We start from the raw sequence: 7,522 nt of genomic DNA on the forward strand, positions 1-7,522 counted from the left end.
CAGCAAGGAATGAGGTCAGAGGGCTGTGGAGGTCATAGTAAGAACTTGGGGGTTCACTCTGAGAGAAACAGGGAGCCAATCACAGGTTTTAAGCAGAGGCGTGACATAATTTGACTATCTTGGGGCAGTTTCTGGAGCCCACACCCCTAGAGCAGGGCAGCCATTCTGGGGTGGAGGAGGTGGGAATGGCCTTTCAGGTTTTTTAAAAGCTGTCCTTTCACTGCCTTGAAGAAAACTCAGAGTAACTCAATGCATTCCTGTCTGAGTGCCGGCCTTGTTCAGGCCTTGGGTGGGAATAAGAAATTTTTAAAACAGATCTGAGCTGTAGTCTCAGGCCTCCCAAAGTTCCCAGCCTTGCTACAGAGACAGATGAGCAAATTGTCCCAAGCTCGTGCAGCAGCGTATAATAGAGGTCAGCAGCGTGAAGTGCTGTGCTGGCCAAGAGCAGAGAGCAATTAATTCTACCCACAGGGTGAGGGAAGACTTCAAAAAGAAGGTGACTTTGGCCTTGAGGAAGGCAGAGGAAATTTAGGCATCTGAGGGCCGAGCTAGCCGGGAAAGGTATTTCAGGCAGAGGGAACAGCAGAGGCGAAGGCGAGGTAGGGGGAATGTGTGTTTTAGGCTTGTTTGCAGAACAGTTTCTGGTCGGGGTGGCTGGGGCCCAGGGTGTGTCAGGAGGAGAAGAGTGTGGTGAGGCTGGGAAGTGCAGCAGGGCTTGCAGAGGACTCCCTGTGCCAGGCTGAGGAGCTCACGCCTTAGACAGCAGCATGGTAAGCATCAGACTTTTACTTTGCAAGCAACAGAATCCTTTCTACAAATAAAAGCTTTCATGCAAGCCCAATGTATGAAACAGGTATGATCAAGAGCTGCTCATGGCAAAGCATGCAGCAAGGGTCGGACTCCTCTCACACAGCTTCCTAATCTTCCCTTGGTGCCCCTCGGAGATTCGGTCTCTCTGGGTACCTTTGTGGGATCCCTGCAGTTCCCAGGAGCACAGTTAGAAATACTTGTTGTGCGGGGAGGAGAGACACGTGAGCTTTAACCGTGCCGTGCAGAGCCAGAGCGCCCATTGGAAAGCCAGGTCTGGGGACCAGGGAGGGGGCAAAGCTGGAGGGAGGACCTGGGAACCAAGGAGCCCGGGGAGGAGAATGTTGCAAGTGTGCAGAAAGTAGAGGAGGTGACCCGAACTGGGGAAGTGGCAAGCAGGCAAGAAAGATGGAATTGTATGCGAAAACATCTCCAGAGTTGAAGTCCACAAGGTTTAGGTAGCAGTTGCACGTGGGAGGTGAATGGAAAGGATGAGTCACCTGAGGTAATGACAGGTTGTCTAGTCCGGGCAGTGAGGTGCCCAGGGACGCAACCGGCCCCATGGGAAGGGCGGGAGGGAGGGGAAGGCAGCCGAGGTGCCGATGGGTGGGGATGCAGCTGAGTGCAGCTTGGGATGTGTCTGTGGGAGACACTCGGGAGCGAGTCCCTCCATACAGGCAACCCCGTATCTGCCGAGCATCTGCTATTGGCTGGAAGCTATTCTAGGTGTTCGGGATGCATCAAGGAGCAGCACAGACAAAGCGTCGCATAAAAATTCCCAGCTCTCGTGCAACCTCTGTTCTAAAAGGGGAGAGAGACAATAAACCACCAACACTCTACACAGTACTTAGTTATATGTTAGAAGGTGACAACAGTGTTTGGCGGAAGGAAATAAAAGGGCAGGATAGTGACCATCGTAGGGCTGGGCCTGGGGCATGGGGGGTAATTGCGACAACGGAGTCGGGGAGGCCCTGTGGAGAAGAGGGCACCTGAACACAGGCCTGAAGGAGGCGAGGGAGTGGTCCGGGATCCCCTCTCAGGGAAGAGTGTCCCAGCACCTGCACCTGGCCACCATATGGCGCGCATGCCCCTGGTGCCTAACTTAAGGAACAACACAGAGGCCACCGGGGCAGGAGCAGAGGGAATGTGGGGAGAACAGCAGAAAATGAGGTCAGAGGGCCACGGAGGTTATAGGAAGAACTTGGGGTTTCATTCCGAGAAAAACAGGGAGCCATTGACAGGTTTTAAGCAGAACAGAGACATAATTTGACTTTTTAATAAAAGCATCCCTCTGGCTGCTGTGTTGAGAAGAGATTGTGAGTGCCAGAGGGGGGAGGCTGATTGCTGAGAATGGAAGCAGAGAGGACAGAGCAGAAGCTGCTGTAATTACCCAGGCGGCAGCTGAGGGTGGCTTGAGCCAAAGGGGTAGCAAGGGAGTGGATGCTGGATACATTCTGAAGGTAAAGCCAACAAAATAGCCTGAAAGATTGCACATGGAACACGAGAGAAAAAGAAGGATCAAGGACAATTCCAAGATTTGGGGTCTGAACCATGGAAGGTTGGAAACTGAGATAACTATGGGAATAAATGAATTTCCATAAAACAGAGTGTCCTGGAGCCTTCCCTGCAGAGGTTTGGAGTCAGAAGGCATCATCACCCCATTCCTTTGGCCGAAGAAGTAAAACAGTGAACTCAGCTCATGAGCCCGGGAGTGGAGTCGGGCCTACGACAGCCTGTTTGTTCTTCTCTTTTTCAACATCCCTTTCTGCAAAACCAGAGCCCGGACACAGAGGATGAGTTTTGAGGAACCCCACTTTGGGGCCTATAGAGGAGCAAGGGTCAAGATCTCTGGCTGTAGCTCCCCTTTCCAGCGTGGGTCCTGGGTGAATGTAGGATCTCTCAGGCCCAGATGTTAGTACAGACTTTGAGAACTGATTTTCTAAATGCGAAAACATCAGGCTCAGAAGTGCCCTAAGGTTGGCTGCCATATGCAGCTGGCACACATCCCCTGAAATCGGCAGATGAATAGAGCACTTATTGATATAAATATCATCACCGCAGCAGCTGGGCGCCTCGCAAAAATAAACAATGACACAGCACGAGCATCAGAAAAGCCGCCCTCGGCACCTGGAGGGGCGGTTCTCTGAAGTGGCACCAGCATCTGTCCGCCTGCACGTTCACGTCAAATCAGCTCCCGGCTTGGGCCAGCCCGGCAGCGCGGACAGTCTGCCTTAGGCCCTGGGCATCACTAGGTCGCTCTTGAAGACCAGTGCCACATCCCCCGGTTTGACCAAGGACCACAAGGGCTCGTGTTGGGGGTTGGGCAGGGCTACCTGTACGTTGCAGCAAAATAAGGTTGAGGAAAGGGTGTGAGCTCTCGCAGGGCTTTATTTGTTTGCACTGCTGGCTAAATCTGCCTCTGCTCAGAATCCTACACTACTTCATTCAATCAGCCATCCCCAGACACAAATATTCTTCCATTCTCTGCAGTGGCTGCTGTTCAAAGATAATTAGGACCAATGGGGGATCAGGATAAAGACTCTCAAACTTCGGCATTCTACCTTAGAGATTTTTCTAGCTCTTTAGGACTCCAAAGACCTGTGGTCATATTTGTGGGGCACAATCCTAGAACCACAACATCCAGCAAACAGTGCCGTGGTTTCTCAGACTCAGCCAAGAGAAAACCTTTTCAACCACATGCAGCAGCATTGACAAGGTCTCTTCCAGCTTTGCGGGGTCCGTGGATACACCAGAGTCCACGGGGAGCAGGCACCAGGAAGGAGCCCCCTTTGCAGTCCCGCCACACCCACCATACTGTTTGGAAAGCTCAGGAGATCCCCATGCCAGCCATGGGGTGGGCTACGTGGCAGGCAGAATCCAGGTCCCCCAAACGTGTCCCCATCCCAATCCCTGAAACCTGCGAGTATGTTGTTTTACGTAGCAGCAGGGCCTTTGCAGATGTGATGGAGTTAAGGATCTGGCGATGTGGAGATTATCCCGGATCGTACCGTCAGGCCCAATAGAAGAGTCCTTGTAAGAGGGAAACAAGCGGGTCAGAGTCAGTGGACGGCAACATGGTAACAGAGCAGCAGTGGAAGAGATTCGGCCACGAGCGGAGGGTTGCAGGCACCCCCTGGAAGCTGGGAGGGGCAGGAAATGGGTTCTCTCCTGGAGACCACAGAAAGGAACCAGCTGTGTTAAGATACCTGAATCTTAACCTCTTAAGACTCATTTCAGAATTCTGACCTCCAGACCTGTATAATATCTGTGTTGTTTTAAGCCACTAAATGCATAGTAATTTGTTACAGCAGCCATAGGAAACGAATACAGGCAGTAACACTGAAACCAGAACTTCAGAGCCAGAGTGACAGAGATCCGAGCCAGGGCAGGAGTGAGGATGAGAGTACGGGAAGAGCCAGAGTCAGCACTGGGATGTTGGAATGGAGAGCGGCTTGAGCTGGAGAAACTCACGTCTCGGTCAGAGTCCAGAGTCAGAGCCATCAGGAGCTGTGAGGCAGCAGGACGTGGAGGCCGCAGAGAAGGGGAAGGTCCACTCCGCCAGCTTAGGCCGTCGTGCCAGCCCAGAGGGAGGTCTCGTACAGGTCCAGGTGCATGCTCTCTGGGCCTCGTTCAATCATCCACTCATCAACATACATTTATCAAGAACCTACCACGTGCCGGGTACAGACCTAGACGTGGCAGAGGACAAAAGAGACGTGAAAAAGTCCCCAGCCCTGTGGAGCCGGCATTCTCGAGAAGTGATTCACGCCTGCCAGCTCTCTTTGGCGTCAGACAGGATGAAATCATCTTCGTCTAAAATCATCTCAGCAAGACCCTTGAAAGGCAGGAGGAAGCTGACCGTGAAGCAAAGGGGTGGGAGAAACAGTGTCCAGGGGCACGTCACATTGCCCTCCAGCGCTGTGGACAGCCATTCGAGGAATCCAGCTAGACAGGACCACCCCCTCAGCCTGGAGCCAGGTTTGGGGGTCGGTGAGACCCAGCCTCACTTTAGGTACTGCTGCCACATAATAAGTGCTTCAGCATCTCTCGAATATTCTGTTGCTTTATTATTGGGCTATACTTGGAGCATCCCCTGAGTTTCTCATTATTTTACCTGCTACTAATTCTAGGAAGCACTCTTTACCGTGCCTAAATCTTAGAGATTTTATAATCCGAGTGTCATCAAACACCTTTCAATATTTCCCATGTGTTCCCTCTATGGATCCGTTATTCGGACAGCTTTTATTTCCCAAACTGTATTTACTAATCAATAATGATTCAGTTTTCACATATTTTTCCATGAACTTAACTGTCTCAATGAACTTCTGATCTGCAGGCCAGGTGCAGAATTGACACAGCAAGATGCTCTAATTCTAGCCCAAAGCCAGAGGCTTGGTGTCCTCCACTTCATGACAACAACAGGAGCCCCCTTTGGTTTTCGAAGGCCTCGACAATAGCCCATTGGCTTCTCCTGCAAACTTTACACACCCCACTTTGGAAACCACTGATGTCATTTGCAGTTCAGAAAACTGAGGCCCAGGCAGGGGAAAGGATTTGTCCAAGGTCACACAACCCATCACTGACTTGGGCCCAGGACCTCCTGCCCAGAGATGGTAAAGATTTTTGCCATCATTTCAAACAGGATTTCCAGGCCCCAGTATCTGATAATCACTGATCTCTGGCACCTGGGTGTATGGAGCAGACAGGAATGTTTCCTTACATTAAAACAAACAAGAGTCCCTAGCTTGTATAAAAGCTGACTTGCCACATTCTGAGGCTCTCATTGTGGAAAGCCTGAGAGATCGGGGGGTGCAAAGCCAGGTGGAAGGGTGAGGGTCGGTGGGTGGGTCCAAGGACGAGGGGCGGGCTGTGATGTATTCCCACACAAGTGAGGGGGCAAGCTTCTCATCCCCCCAGGAGAAAAGCAGGGTGCTGCTGCAGAGGTGTCTTTTCCTGTCATTGTGCCTGCAGGGCAAATAGCGAGCGTCGCTATCCCCATTTTTATCTCAGCTTGTGAAAACACAGCCTAACATGCTAACAAAGTGCACAGAATGCCCAACTCTGCATCTCATCCAGCCTCAGTCTGGCTCTGCAAGGGGCTGCATCTGTTTCTATCCCCACCAGAATAGTAGGGGTAACAGTAGAACAAGAAATTTGCGGTCAAGAGACCTGGGTTCAAGTTGTACCTCACCACTTCCTTGCTCTGTTGCCCCGAGCCAGTTTCTCAATGTCTCCAAGTCTCGACATCATCCTCTGTTAGATTACTATAAGCCGGAGGCCAGCCAAGTTCACTCTATGTTTGAGATTTAAATAAAATTGGCTCTGTTCCCTATTCCCCATCCTGTGGGAAAACCCAACGTCTACCCCAAGATTTCTGAGAATTCCAGGGGAGTCCCACTCTCACACTCTCTTCCAGGTTCCGGCTGAGGCTCTAGTGGGGGCAATGTGGGGTCACATCCCAGCAGCGTCCCTGACTTAAGGTTAAACATCGCACGTCCTCGTTCTTAAACCCACCTTGCCGCTCCTCGAGCCCGGCCGGCAGCTGCGCATCTTCCCCAGCCCTGTTGCCCAAACCACTCTGTTCCCCTGTCCACCTCCTCGTCAGTTCCTCCCTGCTCAGCTCTTCCACTTTCTCCCCAAAAGTGGTTCCTCTCCTAAGCTGCAAAATTCAGCTCTCTCCTTAGAACCTCTTTCTAAAACCTGCCCTGAGCCTTGCCTCTGCCCCACCAAACTCCCCTGCCCTCCCATCCCAGAAACAAACGCTGATGCAGCTGTTGTTCCGCCTGCTACGTGGAGGTTGCATGCTCACTCCCTGGGACCATGGCAGGATAAGTTGGAGAGGGATGTGTGAATGTGCTTTGTTCACCTGGTGTCTTTCTATTCATCCCTTCACCCATTTGTCATCTTTAACTGGCCACATTGTCAAAGCCTATTATATATGTTTGGATCTTTATAGAATCTGTTTAAAGGAATCTTAGAATCACTTAGCTGAATTTTAAAATCAATTCAGGAAACTCTTTTATATTTCTCCCCTAAAAGTATGAACTCACTTCACCTTTAGGTGGCCTGCGGTTGATCTCCCCACCCCCTGTGGGGTCACAGGGACCTTGATAAGTAGAGTCACGCATTCCTGGAGCTACAATATTACTTGGCTTTTCCATTTCATTAAAGTATTTTTTTAATTAATGGAAGGCATAACTAAGGTGCACTGAAATATGCTTTAAAATTGTTTATTCCAAAAATAGGCCCATTTGCTAGTTTTCATTCAACTCATCCGAGCATGTTTATTCCAGCAACTAACAAGCTTTCTGATTCCATCAGCAAGAAAAAGATGTTTAATGAGCAAGGCTACCTCTGCGTTTGTTATATTTCCCACGTGAACTTGCACCCCCAAAGGACATCTTTTCATGGCCCAGGCAGCTCTGGAGATCACAAGGTGGAATAATGTGTGGCAGCTGTTCCAGGGTTGTCCACACAGGCGTCACGACTTCTGCTTGGCCGAACTCGCTCTGACAGTAAATAGCAAAAGTCCCTGTTTTTCTGGAAGAGCACGGTCATTTCTAAAGCATCAGCAGCAGTGGGACTGGCATCCCCTCTCAGGCGTGGTCACCACCACTGTGTATCTGCAGTGGTGAGGCCCCCCTTCAGGCAACACTGCCCTACCCCCAGACCATTGGGAAGGGCAGGTAGGGGAGGTCACTTACGAGGAGATGAG

The 7,522-nt window shown here is 51.0% G+C and overlaps 1 protein-coding gene across 1 annotated transcript in view; it reads left to right on the forward strand.

Moving 5' to 3' along the window:
• The window catches only part of PTPRT (protein tyrosine phosphatase, receptor type, T), a 734,792-nt gene that overhangs the window by 717,358 nt on the left and 9,912 nt on the right, over positions 1-7,522 (forward strand). The gene's annotated exons all lie outside the window — the stretch shown is intronic.

This window comes from Propithecus coquereli, unplaced genomic scaffold (assembly GCF_000956105.1).
Source record: "Propithecus coquereli isolate 6110/MARCELLA unplaced genomic scaffold, Pcoq_1.0 Scaffold378, whole genome shotgun sequence".
Lineage (NCBI taxonomy): Eukaryota > Metazoa > Chordata > Mammalia > Primates > Indriidae > Propithecus > Propithecus coquereli.